Source organism: Tiliqua scincoides, chromosome 4 (genome assembly GCF_035046505.1).
Source record: "Tiliqua scincoides isolate rTilSci1 chromosome 4, rTilSci1.hap2, whole genome shotgun sequence".
Classification (NCBI taxonomy): domain Eukaryota; kingdom Metazoa; phylum Chordata; class Lepidosauria; order Squamata; family Scincidae; genus Tiliqua; species Tiliqua scincoides.
The window spans coordinates 218997921-219011869 of NC_089824.1; positions in this window are offsets into that span (position 1 = coordinate 218997921).

Genomic DNA, 13949 nt, shown 5'->3' on the forward strand with positions numbered 1-13949 from the left:
TTCATGGAGGGTAGCTCTACCAATGGCTATGGGGGCCTCAAAGCACCTCATACCTAGACACTGTGGTGCCCAAGGCAGAGCACTTCCAGAACATCACAAAGGAGTGTGCAGGATGAGACCCCCCCCCCACACACACACACACTCCACCTCTCCCCAGGGCTGGCAGCAAGGCCAGCAGGGTTGGGAAGTTTCAGCATCCCATGAAGATTGCGCCTTGCGCCCTCCAGCAATGTGCCCCACAGAGGCCACACCTTGTGCCTGCTCCTCCCTCCTCACATGCCGCTCTCTGCTTGAGCTGGCCCCTTCTCCTCAACGCTGCCAGCAGGCCCCACTGCACCCACTGGCTTATTTAGAGGGTTCTCCTGGGGAACATCACTGGCTGCCACCCCCTTCCTACTCCTTTGGAGGAGGCTCGATGTGAACCAGTGACACCCTGTTCCAGTGGCGCCCAGGGCAAGTGTCCACATCTGCCACATCCTAGATACACCTCTGCTTGTGTGTAGAGCAAAGAATACCTCTGGATGTGCAATCCATGCTGCAAACACCGAGGAGAAGACTGCCCTGCTTCTGGGCTTCCAGGAGGCGTCTGGTTGGCCACTGTGAGAAACAGGATGCTGGCATAAGGGACCTTTGGGCATATCCATATGATTTGCCAAAACAAAAAAAGAAGCAGAATTGGATCCTTGAAAAATGGCGATCGAGAAAGTCACTCCTGCTTTTCTTGTTTTCTCAGCTCCCATTCAAAGTTAATACACTTCCATAAACGTACTTCCATTTCAGTTTGTTCTTTTCTTTGACTCACCAGGTGGCACAAAATCTATTCTTCCTCATCCTCCTGAGTATCAAAATTTCCTGGAGTTTTGCTCTCCAGATTCTTTGGTAATCACTTAAATGGTTCCTGCCAAAATCCCCCAGAGACATCTTTTGATAGAGCAATATACTTTCCTCAAGAGCTTTCGCTTTCTGTCATCCTCCATCCTCCAGACTATGAAAGGTTTAACAACTGCTAGTGCTTCAACACAAAGTTTGGTGTCTGTGACTTACTTATGCCTGCATTTGGAAATAAAGTTTCATTGATTTTCTGTTCTTTTGCCTCTTGGGACCACCCTTGACCTACCACAGTTGATTTTTCTGCTATTTTCTCCAGCACGAAATTTCTGCAACCTTCCTATTGAGCTGACTGAGCTGAAATTTAGGGGGGATTTTCATGAACATTTTCCCCCAGGAAAATGTGTGGTAGATTGCTGTGACTGTGTGAGAATGGGGCTACTCTGCCCTGACACACACTGAGCACACTTTTCCTCTTCCTGGTACTTGGCATTCAGTGTGGGTGTTCCAAACTGAGCTTGAAGGGAGGAAGCTGCCATACCCTTCTGGCTCAGTAAGGTCCACACTGTCTGCAGCTCTCCAGAGTTTCTTTCCCAGCCCTACCTAGAGATATCAGGAATCAGATCTGGGTTGTTTTTGTATGTGCTCTACTACTAATGAAAGGATGGAAGGACTGCAGAGCCAAAAAAAACAGCAAGTGGGTGAACATAGGTAGGAAGAGGCTTCACGCACACACACACACACACACACACACACCTCCATTTTGCACTTGCAATCACTTCCTGCACAGAAATGTCGGGGCAGACCAACATTTCGACATGATGTGCTTCCAGCACATGTAGTTTGATCCTAAATGTTGGCAGAGTGGAGGGATTAAAGAAATCTCACGCACAGCAAACTGACTTGTGCTTAGAACTTTACTGGGACAAAGGAAAAACTGCAGCCAATGACTTCCTTTTCCCCAGAAAATCTCTTAGCAAAAATCTAAGCAAAAGTCAGTTTGCTGTGCATGAGATTTCTTTAGGCTGAAATCCTAACACATTTATGAGGGAGTAAGCCCCATTGAACACAATGAGACTTACTTCTGGGTAAACATGCTTAGGCTTGTGCTGCAAAACTCTGTGCTCTGCTAAGTGGTTATAGGCCCAGAGACACAGTACAAACTGCAAGAGCCAAGGACAAGGACAAACCGAGAAGATGGGAATAAGCAGAATGGTTATTGGGAATGCCCCCTAATCCACAGAAAGAAAATGGGTGCCAGCAGTTGAGAGACTAACAGCGCAATCCTATTTGGCCACAGTGTCAGCACTAAGTCCCAGTGCCAGTGCTGGGTGTCACAGATGTGCCATAAAGCAGATTTACGGTACCCTTGGAGGAAAGAATGTTGACAGTGGGCCCAGCACCGGGAGGACACCAGCAGCAGTGAGTAGCACTGCTGGCAAGTGGTGTGTGTGTGTGTGTTCAGGGTGAGGAGAGGTTTTCCAGGGTGGGGGAGGCCAGAACAGGAGGAGGGGCCAGGGTGGAAGGGGGTGGGACCGGCAGAGGCCTCCTTTTCTGGATCCAATCCTCCGTATTGGGCTTGTCAGCAAAATAGCCAGCGCAAACTTGAGAAGCCTCATTGTGGGGTCTGTGCCCTTACTTGGGGGAAAGGGACGAAAGTCCCCTTTCCCCGAGGAGACCTCCGGCGGCTTCCCACCACCCACAGGATACAGCAGTTGCCATTTGGACACCGCAGTTCCTCCAGCTACCAGGAAATTTAGGACTGGGTTGCCCGTTTGCCATAGTAAAGCAAAACAATGGCAATTATCAACTGTAGAAGTGGAAGTGCTGCTTTCCAGGTTTTTGCGAAGTGTTAACGAAGGCAGGCCAGCTGATGAACTCTGCAGAATGGGACATAATGAACAGCCAGGTGAAAGCAGCCATTGTGAGAGTGTTTTTCCTCAACAAATCCAGGGAGGTTCTGCTCACACCCCTCACCACTAATTCCAAACTCTGCAGGAGCTCAGATGATAAACTGGCAAACAAGCTTCCTTGTTCAGCTGCTTTATGACTAATGCATAAATTGCATCAACTTGCCTCATTTATTCTGTGCGCAAACTTGGGTTTCTCGGTCACAGAATGAAAAATGTTGAAAATATGTTCAATATTTTAAAAAAATTGAAATAGTAGTGTCAGTATTTTTAACGCAGGAGACTCAGTCATGTTCATCATAAGTTCCCTTCCAACTCAGCATCTTCCTCTCGAGAAGACATCAGCATTGTGGGTTGCTAGGGGGCTGATTTATTTGAAGAATTTCCATTGACGTCTTCAGTCTATTACTCATACAATGGTTGATTAATTGCATCTCTCCGTGCAATGAGAAGAGCCAATCTACCTTTTGTGATGGCTTCATGTCAAGGGGCTTTCCCCCGTCTGGTTTCTGGTCTGATGGTCATAATGTGTAGACCAGTGTTTCTCAAACTGTGAGTTGGGACCCACTAGGTGGGTTGTGAGTCAAATTCAGGTGGGTCCCCATTCATTTCAATATTTTATTTTTAATACATTCAACTTGATGCTCTTGATGCTTCCATGGTATGTGACTGCATTTGGGGAAATGTTACACATATGTACTTTTATCAGGCTATTATGTTTATGCTTTTAACAATGATGGTAAATGGGACTTACTCCTGGGTAAGTGTGGGCAGGATTGCACCCTAGGATTGTTAAAAATGTTCCTGCCTGACGATGTCACTTCTAGTCATGACGTTGCTTTTGGTGGGTCCCAACAGATTCTCATTCTAAAAGTGAGTCATGGTGCTAAAAGTTTGAGAACCACTGGTGTAAACTGTCTATTAGTGATGGGAGGGGGGAAATGTGAGGACTCTTTCAGTGTTACTTTTAGTTGTGTGATTATGGGCACAATCCTAACCCCTTATGTCAGTGCTTTCCAGCACTGGCATAGCGGTGCCAACGGGACATGTGCTGCATCCTGCAGTTGGGTGTCACTCACGGAGGCCTCCTCAAAGTAAGGGAATGTTTGTTCCCTTACCTCAGAGCTGTACTGTCCTTGTGTCAGTGCTGGAAAGCACTGACTTAAGGGGTTAGCATTGCGTCCTCAGTGGCATAGCTAGAGGGGGTGCATTTGCCTCCATTTTGCTCCCACCACTGGGAATGGATCCAAAGCGGAAGGGGAGGGGCCATTTACACTGTGTGGTGAGGCTCCCTGCAAAACTTAGTGCTTTGCACACTGTCTAGCTTTGCCACTGGTAAGATTCAGTCATTAAATAAAGATAATATTCATCAACATTTTTTTTAAAGAGTGCCTTGACTCCTGGCTCTCACATAACACCAGAACCAGGGGACATCCACTAAAATTGAGTGTTGGGAGAGTTAGGGCAGACAAAAGAAAATATTTCTTTACTTGGCGTGTGGTTGGTCTGTGGAACTCCTTGCCACAGGATGTGGTGACGGCATCTGGTCTGGATACCTTTAAAAGGGAATTGCACAAGTTACTGGAGGAAAAATCCATTATTGGTTACAAGCCATGATGTGTATTTGCAGCCTCCTGATTTTAGAAATGGGCTACATCAGATGCAAGGGAGGGCACCAGGATGCAGGTCTCTTGTTGTCTTGTGTGCTCCCTGGGGCATTTGGTGGGCCGCTGTGAGATACAGGAAGCTGGACTAGATGGGCCTATGGCCTGATCCATTGGGGCTGTTTTTATGTTCTTATGTTCACTACAATGGCAATTCTTTAGAACTGCAGATTGAAAGGGAGTGATACATAAGAGAGAACATTTTTTTTTTTTAAAGCTCTCTTATGAAAAGTCCCACAAAGGTCAGGGTATCTGCTTTCATTTCTGGCACCTGCTTGTGAACCTGGAGTGTTGGTTCCACTCTGTTGCCTCCTTGAGTATCTTTTACCAGTTCCAAATGTACTTTGTTTCCACACTATTCCATCACAGGGCAGTGAATCTCCACAGCAACGCAAGGCTCTTTCCTCGCATTTAGTGACTTGCTGTCCTTTCCTAACCACAATTCTAAGTACTCTACCCACACACAATTTGAATTTCAAATTTGACTGGTATGGTTTGAAGCCGCACTATCCATTTCAAAACAATCTTACACGTTTTTTCCAGAGCCGTTCCTGATTACAGTATTTAAAACTAGTGTTTCCCCAGGTGGGGTCAAAATGGAACATAAGAAGAGTCCTGCTGGATCAGGGCAAAGACCCATCTAGTCCAGCTTCCTGAATCTCTCAGTGGCCCACCAGATGTCTCAATGAGCACTCAAGACAGCAGGATACAAGGATCCTGATTCCACTCCCTTTCATCTGGCATTCAAAGATGGCCTACTTCTAGAACCAGCAGGTTGCGTTAATCATGCAACCATGATACAGATTATAATCCATCATGGCTTGTAACTGGTGATGGACTTTTTCTCCAGAATTCTGTCAAGTCATATTTTAAAGGCATCTAGGGCAGATGCCATCACCACATTCTGTGGCGAGGAGTTCCACAGATTAATTACAAGTAATGAAACATTTTATTTATTAACATTTATTTTGTCTCCCTACACTCAGTTTTAACGGATGTCCCCTGGTTCTGGTGTTGTGTGAGAGGGACAGGAACATCCCTCTATCCATGCCTGCATAGTTTTTTATGTCTCAGTCATACCCCTCCCCTCAGGCACATTTATAGCACACAATGGAAGAGATGAGGACACACTTTTAGCTGGAAAAATGCCGCAGAGTTTATGCTACGCTGGCTCTCTACTTGTGCATTAATGCACCTAACACATGTGCACAGATGAACATGTACACTCCAGCGGCGTCACAGGAGTTGCCAGAGCGTGACTGTGTACAGCTGCGAACTGCCTCAGGGACTCCGGCTCCGGATTTTGCCTCGAGGTTGACTCCTGAAGCCTTTTCCATAACTGGATGTAGCCACAAGGCAGTGGAGATTTGGGATCAGAGTTGTCCTTCTCTCAGATGAGCTGCCTTCCCAGGCTAGCGAGTCCCATCTATCCGCTGGCTGTTTAGTCACCTCTTACGACAAGTACAGACAAGTCTGGGATGTTGATAAAGGCTCACAAACAGCCCTGTTTAGCAGACAGCCAGGAAGATCCATGAATGTGGCACTGTTTGTAGGTCTGAATGGATGGCCAGACAAGGTACAGCTGGTCATGGAATTTTCCAAGGTGAGGCTTCTCGCAAGCCAGTTAGGAGAGGGGGTGTTGCTCCAATGAACCAAGTTGACCTTTTTCTGCAGAGGCTTGTGAGACCTGATGCTCTATTGCCATCAGTGTGAGAAAAGCAGCACAGAACACATCCTGGTCACACTTTCCTGGCATGCACCCAGCACCACCCACACATGTGCACACCAGTGAGAGATGCTGCATGGGGCAGGTTGCTAGTACAGTGCTTCAGATGTTCTCTCCAAGAAATTGCACTGCAAAACCAAAATGGCTTGCTGTGCTGGCCAAAAGGATCGGTGATTAATTGTAACATATTCAATCACACATCACTTGACAGAAAAGTAGAACGTTCTGACGAGCACATCTATTTCTTTCAGTCGCGCATGGAAATCCTGAAGATTGAACAGGTTTCTACCAACATGAAATTGATTAAATGCTTAGCTGCTGAAAGCATGCACCATTAACACTCAGTACTAGCTCCAAAGATGGAAACACACATGGGCACAATATTTCATAGGCTATTATTAACCTTATGCTCCACCATTCACTTTGTGTGTGTGGCTGTGTCTGTGTGTGGAGATGGAGATTTTGGGCACAATCCTAAGCAGGTCTACTCAGAAGTAAGTCCTATTGTGTTCAATGGGACTTACTCCGAGGAAAGTGAGGTTAGGCTTGCAACCTTTGCATCCACTGCCTTAGAGGTATGAGACATGAGGGCAAATGAGGTTGGCTGCACAAGTCTCATGTGGTCCAACTGCCCAGATTTAAACCACCCTGCCTCCAAAATTGTATAACCCCCTCCCCTTTTTATGGGTAGTAACTGAATTCAGCTGTAATTGCACTACACATCTGCTTGAATTTCTGAGATCAGTCTGCAACCTGTGTCCCATTCCCTGAATGGGATCTTTCCTGTTGCGCCTTTCTAGGAAATATTGTGGGGGTCAGTGGGAAGGGCCTCATTCAGGTCAGTTAGGGCTCAGATTGGGGGGAGGGCTCTAAGGTCACACATGTTTGAAATTTTGTTTCTTTCTGAAACACAGTTCTGAAATCCATCCACTGCAGAGGTGTTATAATCACTACAAACCTCCAAGAAGAAAAGAGGGAAATCTCTGTACATCAAGGGAGGTGAGCATCCCAGATGTGCTCGTGCACCTTGGCCCTGGAGAAATGATGGGGAGATGGTCCCACACAAATTCACAGGCACTGGAGTTCCAGTTAAATCCAACAGCCTATAAATCAAGATGATCTGGGAATACCAGGCAACCAGTCTAGGAAGGTTGGGGATAAGAATAGAATAAGAATGGGGATAAGGGGCTGGGGATAAGAATAGGCCCTCAGTTTGGCTGTACTTGTCATAAGAGGCGACCAAACAGGTAGATGGGACTCATCAGCCGGGGAAGGCAGCTCATCTAAGAGAAGGAAACTAACCTCAAACCTCCACTGCCTTGTGGCTATATCCAGTTGTGGAAAAGGCTTCAGGAGTCAACCTCGAGGTAAAATCCGGAGCCGGAGTCCCTGAGGCAGTTTGCGAATATACACAGTCACGTTCTGGCAACTCCTGCGATGCCGCTGGAACCAACCATATTAGCTTCTGCCTTTCCATTGGACCATTACAGCGACGTGGAGAGGGGGGATTTGCTGCATGGGTAACAGCCTACCCTCCATACCTTCTTTACCCAGGCTTCGCACACTGGAGAGGACACTCCAACTTCACCATACGGTGTCGGCACAACACGGGAAGCAGCAGTTTACCGGTTATAAGTCTTCGCTCGATTGGCGTAGAGCGTGACACCAGGGGCTGCTTCCGATGGTGGGAGAGATCATTGCATCTCATTGGGCAGCTACCGCCCGCCTTAAGCTGGGCAGTCCCCAGCCAGTAAGGTGTTGCCTCGCCAACCTCATGGGGTGCGTGGGGTTTAGGGTGAAAACCGACAAGCGGATCGACAACTCTGCACCATGCAACAGAAAACAGAAAACTCCTGCCCTAAAGCTGGGCACCTGGAACGTAAGGACAATGACACCAGGCTTCTCTGATGACCTGCAAGAAATAGACGATGCACGCAAAACAGCTGTCATCGACATGGAACTGAGCAGACTGCAGATGGACATTGTCGCCCTTCAAGAGACAAGGCTGCCAGATTCCGGATCTGTCAAGGAGAGAAATTTCTCATTTTTCTGGCAGGGAAAACCACCAAACGAAACCAGGGAACATGGTGTTGGCTTTGCGGTCAGAAATACCCTGTTGGAATCCATCATCCCACCTATTGTGGGAAGTGAAATAATTTTGTCCCTGCAGCTCCAGTCATCAGCAGGACCTGACACTCTTATCAGTGCTTATGCACAGACTCTGTTGTCTCCAGCAGAAGCCAAAGACAAATTCTATGATGACCTGGCCACCACTATCAAGAAGATCCCCGTAAAAGAGCCATTGTTCATCCTCGGCGATTTCAATGCTAGAGTTGGTGCTGATCACAGTTCGTGGCCCACTTGCTTAGGTCAGTTCAGCACTGGGAAGATGAACGAAAATGGCCAACGCCTGCTAGAGCTTTGCTGTTATCATGGTCTCTGTGTCAGCAACATGTTCTTCAACATGAAACCCCAACATAGAGTCTCTTGGAGACACCCAAGATCAAAGCACTGGCACCAGCTCGACCTGATTCTCACCAGACACTCCAGCCTTCCCAGCATCAAGATCACACGCAGTTATCAGGGTGCTGCCACTGACCACTGCGACACTGACCACTCCCTGGTGTGCAGCAGAGTGAAACTGCAAACAAAGCAACTGTATCACACGAAAAAGGAAGGAAGACCTCGCATTGACACCAGCAAGACCCGGGATCAGAGAAAAGTGGAGGAATTTGCATGAGCACTTGAGGAATATTTCCAGGCCTGGCTGATGCAAATGCATCCAACAGATGGGAACATTTCAAGAATACCGTTTACAACACCACCTTGCCCATATTTGGCAAGAAGACCAACAAGACGGCAGACTGGTTTGAAGCCCACTCTGAGGAGTTGACACCAGTCATTGAGGAAAAGAGGAGAGCTCAAGCAGCATACAAGGCCTGTCCCAGTGAGCGCAACCTGCAGGTCCTCCGAGCTGCTCGCAGCAAAGTCCAGCAAACTGCCAGGAGCTGTGCTAACGACTACTGGCTCCAACTCTGTTCCCAGATACAAATAGCAGCTGACACAGGCAACATCAAGGGGATGTATGATGGTATCAAGCAGGCCCTAGGTCCAACACAGAAGAAAATTGCCCCTCTGAAGTCTGCCGCAGGCGAGGTCATCCAGGATCGGGCGCAGCAGATGGAACGCTGGGTGCAGCACTACTCTGAGCTATATTCCAGAGAAAATGTAGTCACCGAAGAAGCGCTGAACAACATTGAGTGCCTGCCTGTGCTGGAGGAGCTTGACAGTGAACCACACCTAGAAGAACTTCACGTGGCCCTGGACTCCCTTGCCTTTGGCAAGGCACCTGGAAAAGACAGCATCCCTGCTGAAGTCCTAAAATGCTGCAAAGAGATCATCGTCACTGAGCTGCATGAAATCCTCTGTCTCTGCTGAAGAGAAGGTGGAGTACCTCAAGACATGAGGGATGCAAACATCATCACGCTGTACAAGAACAAAGGCGACAGGGGTGACTGCAACAACTACCTCTCAGAGTTGTAGGAAAGCTGTCTGCCCAAGTTGCATTAAAGAGGCTCCAGGTACTTGCAGAGAGCATCTATCCAGAATCGCAGTGCGGATTCCGAGCCAACAGGTCCACCTGTTGGTATTCTCCCTTAGACAGCTGCAGGAGAAATGCAGGGAACAACGACAGCCACTCTTTATAGCCTTCATAGATCTCACGAAGGCTTTCGACCTGGTCAGCAGGGACGGCCTCTTCAAGATTCTCCCCAAGATTGGATGTCCACCCAGGCTCCTCAGCATCATCAGATCTTTCCACAAGGACATGAAGGGCACTGTTGTCTTCGATGGCTCCACATCAGACCCCTTTGACATCCGAAGCGGCGTGAAGCAGGGCTGTGTTCTTGCGCCAACCTTGTTTGGGATTTTCTTTGCTGTCCTGCTGAAGCATGCCTTTGGAACTGCAACAGAAGGCATCTATCTCTGGACCAGATCAGACGGAAAGCTCTTCAACCTCTCCAGACTGAGAGCAAAGTCCAAAGTCCAGCTGAAATGTAGGCGTGACTTCCTCTTTGCCGACAATGCAACTGTCACTACCCACTGTACCAAAGATCTTCAGCAGCTCGTTTTAGCAGGGCCTGCCAAGATTTTGGACAGACAATCAGCCTTAAGAAACACAGGTCATGGTTCAGGATGTGGACTCACCTCCCTGCATTACAATCTCTGCGCATGAACTGGAGGTTGTCCATGACTTTGTGTACCTTGGCTCAACGGTCTCCAACACTCTTTCTCTCGATACCGAGCTAAACAAACGCATAGGTAAAGCAGCTACCACGTTTTTCAGACTCACAAAGAGAGTCTGGTCCAACAAGAAGCTGACAGAACATACCAAGATCCAGGTCTACAGAGCTTGTGCCCCGAGTACACTTCTATACTACAGCGAGTCAAGAGTCTATACTCTTCGCTCACAACAGGAGAGGAAACTGAACGCTTTCCACATGTGCTGCCTCCGACGCATCCTTGGCATCACCTGGCAGGACAAAGTTCCAAACAACACAGTCCTGGAACGAGCTGGAATCCCTAGCATGTATGCACTGCTGAAACAGAGACGCCTGCGTTGGCTCGGTCATGTCATGAGAATGGATGATGGCCGGACCCCAGAGGATCTCCTCTATGGAGAACTCGTGCAAGGAAAGCGCCCTATAGGTTGACCACAGCTACCTATACAGATACAAGGACATCTGCAAGAGGGATCTGAAGGCCTTAGGAGTGGACCTCAACAAGTGGGAAACCCTGACCTCTGAGCGGCCTGCATGGAGGCAGGCTGTGCAGCATGGCCTTTCCCAGTTTGAAGAGACACTTGGCCTGAGGCAAAGAGGCAAAGAAGGAAGGCCCATAGCCAGGGAGACAGACCAGGGACAGACTGTGTGGAAGGGATTGTCACTCCCGAATCGGCCTTTTCAGCCACACTAGACGCTGTTCCAGAACCACCATTCAGAGCGCGATACCAGAGTCTTTCGAGACTGAAGGTTGCCAACTCAACAGTCTAGGAAGGCAACTCTTAGCTCTCATCTGTGAAACACTATCCTGGCTCTCCAGGATGGACAGTCAGGCAGAAGATGAGTAGCGCAGTTCAAGGGAAAGCTCCCAGGTGTAGGCAAGCACGGAAGACCAAACTACGTAACCCAGCAGCTCCATCCTCTGACAGATTTGGTCATCTCCCAAAAGATAGATTTCCTAAAAGTTTTGGTAAGTAGTCCCAGCAACCAATCAGGTTGCAGCTGGTTAGGCTGGGGCACTAAAACAGGCAAGATCCCGGTAAGAGACCCAATTCTGATAGTAGTTTTCATTTATAGTGGGGCAAATCTAAGATGGGCTTGGAGGGTCATTCGCTCTAACATATGAAGCTGAGCAAGACCCTCAGTCCACCTAGGTCAGTCTTGTCTGCCATGAGTTGCAGCTGCTTTACAAGTCTCCCGATAGGGATCTTTTTCAGCCCTACCTGGAGACACCAGACATGACATCTGTGACCTTCTGCATGTGAAGTATTTGCTTTCCCACTGAGCCGCAGCCACATTCCCCCCACAGCTGTGGCATGAATGTGGCTGATACCTACCTAAACAAATGTGTACTCTTGCAAAAATGTCTCTGTTATCAAGACTTCAGAAAAAGTATGTAAGACCAAAGTCACAATATCTTGTGGAGGTAGAGAGGGAAGGGAGCAAAATACTGTAATTCATTATTTTATTAATAAACATGCCCAATTGTTGTCTGAAGAAAAGGTCCATCTATTACAGGTTCTTTTTTATTGTCTTTTGCAACCACATACCGGACTTCTTAAATGGCGTCATAAGATTAACAAGTGGGGCTTCCATATCCGCCACACGGAGACAAACTTCAAAAGGTGCTTCAAAAGAAGAAGTCATTCATTTACAGAAGTCATTTACATTTGTACAGAGTACAAAATACTCTCATTTTCCAAACGTATTTTGAGCACAGTGCACTCTTCATCAAACGCAACCAGAAAACATTTCACAATGTATAGCTCAGCACATCGCCATGAAATTCAGAGCAAGGAAAATGATATTCAACCACATCATGACATTTTTTTAAAATTGGAAACTTTTGAAAGCACACCGATACTGCATAGATGCACATAAACAGATACACAGTGAATGCCTTGTACATACAGAGAGAAAGATCGTGTGCAAATCAAAATCTCCACTGGGCACCTGTTTACAACAGCAAAATGTAAATGCTGGGATACGGTGCTGCTAAAGTGTCCATGCTTTCCATTTCAGATCTGGTGTTGAATTCAGCTTGCTGGAGTGTTTTCTAGTTTGCCTCTGATGAAGGGTGTACGGCACTCAAAGTGCATTACGGAAATTGGAGTGCTTCAGCAAACAAATAATTTTCCAGCATCTTTGGAGTTTGGCCTGAGGAGCGCTGCTGTCGTCTTTTCTGCTGCCACCCTAATCTCCCTCTCATCTAGCCAATTTGCCAGTGTCCATGGTTACCATCTGAACAGTAGAGTGGCACAAAGCCCCACACCGGGTGAAAACGTCCGTGTCGCCGTCATCGTCGTCCCCCCCGGATGGTATTTGTATGAAGAGACAAATGCTATTCCCCAGGAGAGAATATCCCCATGACAGTCTGGTCCAAGGGTGATTGAGCCAATTCAATGGAATTGGGGCCCGCAGCTTCTAAGGCCAGGTCTGACCTGTGATATGGAAAACTGAGTGTCCAGTGCCCCAAAATGCAACCGCTGAGGTTCTCCATTCGAGCTTCTCAGAACAATTTCATTGCATTATGGTGCATGTGACAATCAGGCTTCAAATTCTAGATGTGGCAGCAATCAATTCATGTTCACACTGATGGTATATCAGTAACAAAAAGGTGGTGGTCAAGGCAGCTACATATTTACAAAGACTTTCAAGGTTGCACAGCAAAAATGCTCAGGTGTCAACAGCAGGCGTTTCAAGGCTCTAGTCAACAATGATGATAATACTACACATAACATTTGAAACTTCAGCCTGGCACACAGATGGGATGTGTCAAGTCTCCACTGATCAGAGACATTCTGTCTTGAATTTCTGCCTCAGTGCTTTCTGCACATTTTGGATCTTCTCTGTGATTACCGTGTCACTCAGATGGTCCCCAAACTTCTGCTTGAGCAACATCCGAATGATTTTGATGCATCTCTCATCCATCATGGGCTTTGCCTCTCGGAAGGTGTTTCCACGTCTCCCAGTGATGGAATGGCTCTGTATATAGTCTGAGGTGAAGAGCTTGTAGAGGAGCGTCTTGCAGGCAGTACTGATCTTCTGGTCAAAGCGAATTGCTTCCTTGAGTTGCTCCCTGGTGTACCCGTTGAAGAGTTCATTCCCCTCGCAGGGCTGGCGTGGAAGGTCTTGTTCCTTAAAGGAAGTGGCCTCCAAGTGCTGCACCTTCTGTTTCAAGGAGAGAACTTCTCTCTGGAGGCCAATGACCATCCTCTCAAGATGCTCCATCTTCTCTTCCCTGGATGTGGCAAGCAACACATGGGATGTGTACATGGAATTATGGCAACAGAAGTCTACCTGATCTTCTGCTGTGCTGCTCAACCTTATTGGATGCCTTACCAGGCTTGGCCCAAGTCGAACTGGCATCCAAGTTTCCCCAACCTCTTTCAGGGGATGCCCAAGCCAGTGGCATATCTAGGGAAAATGGCATCTGTGGCAAGCACTGAAACTGTGCCCCTGTCCAGAGAAGGGGGAGATCATGGGCTGGGATGCCAACCCTGTCCCACCAAGTGAATTTATTCTGCAGACTACACAGAGA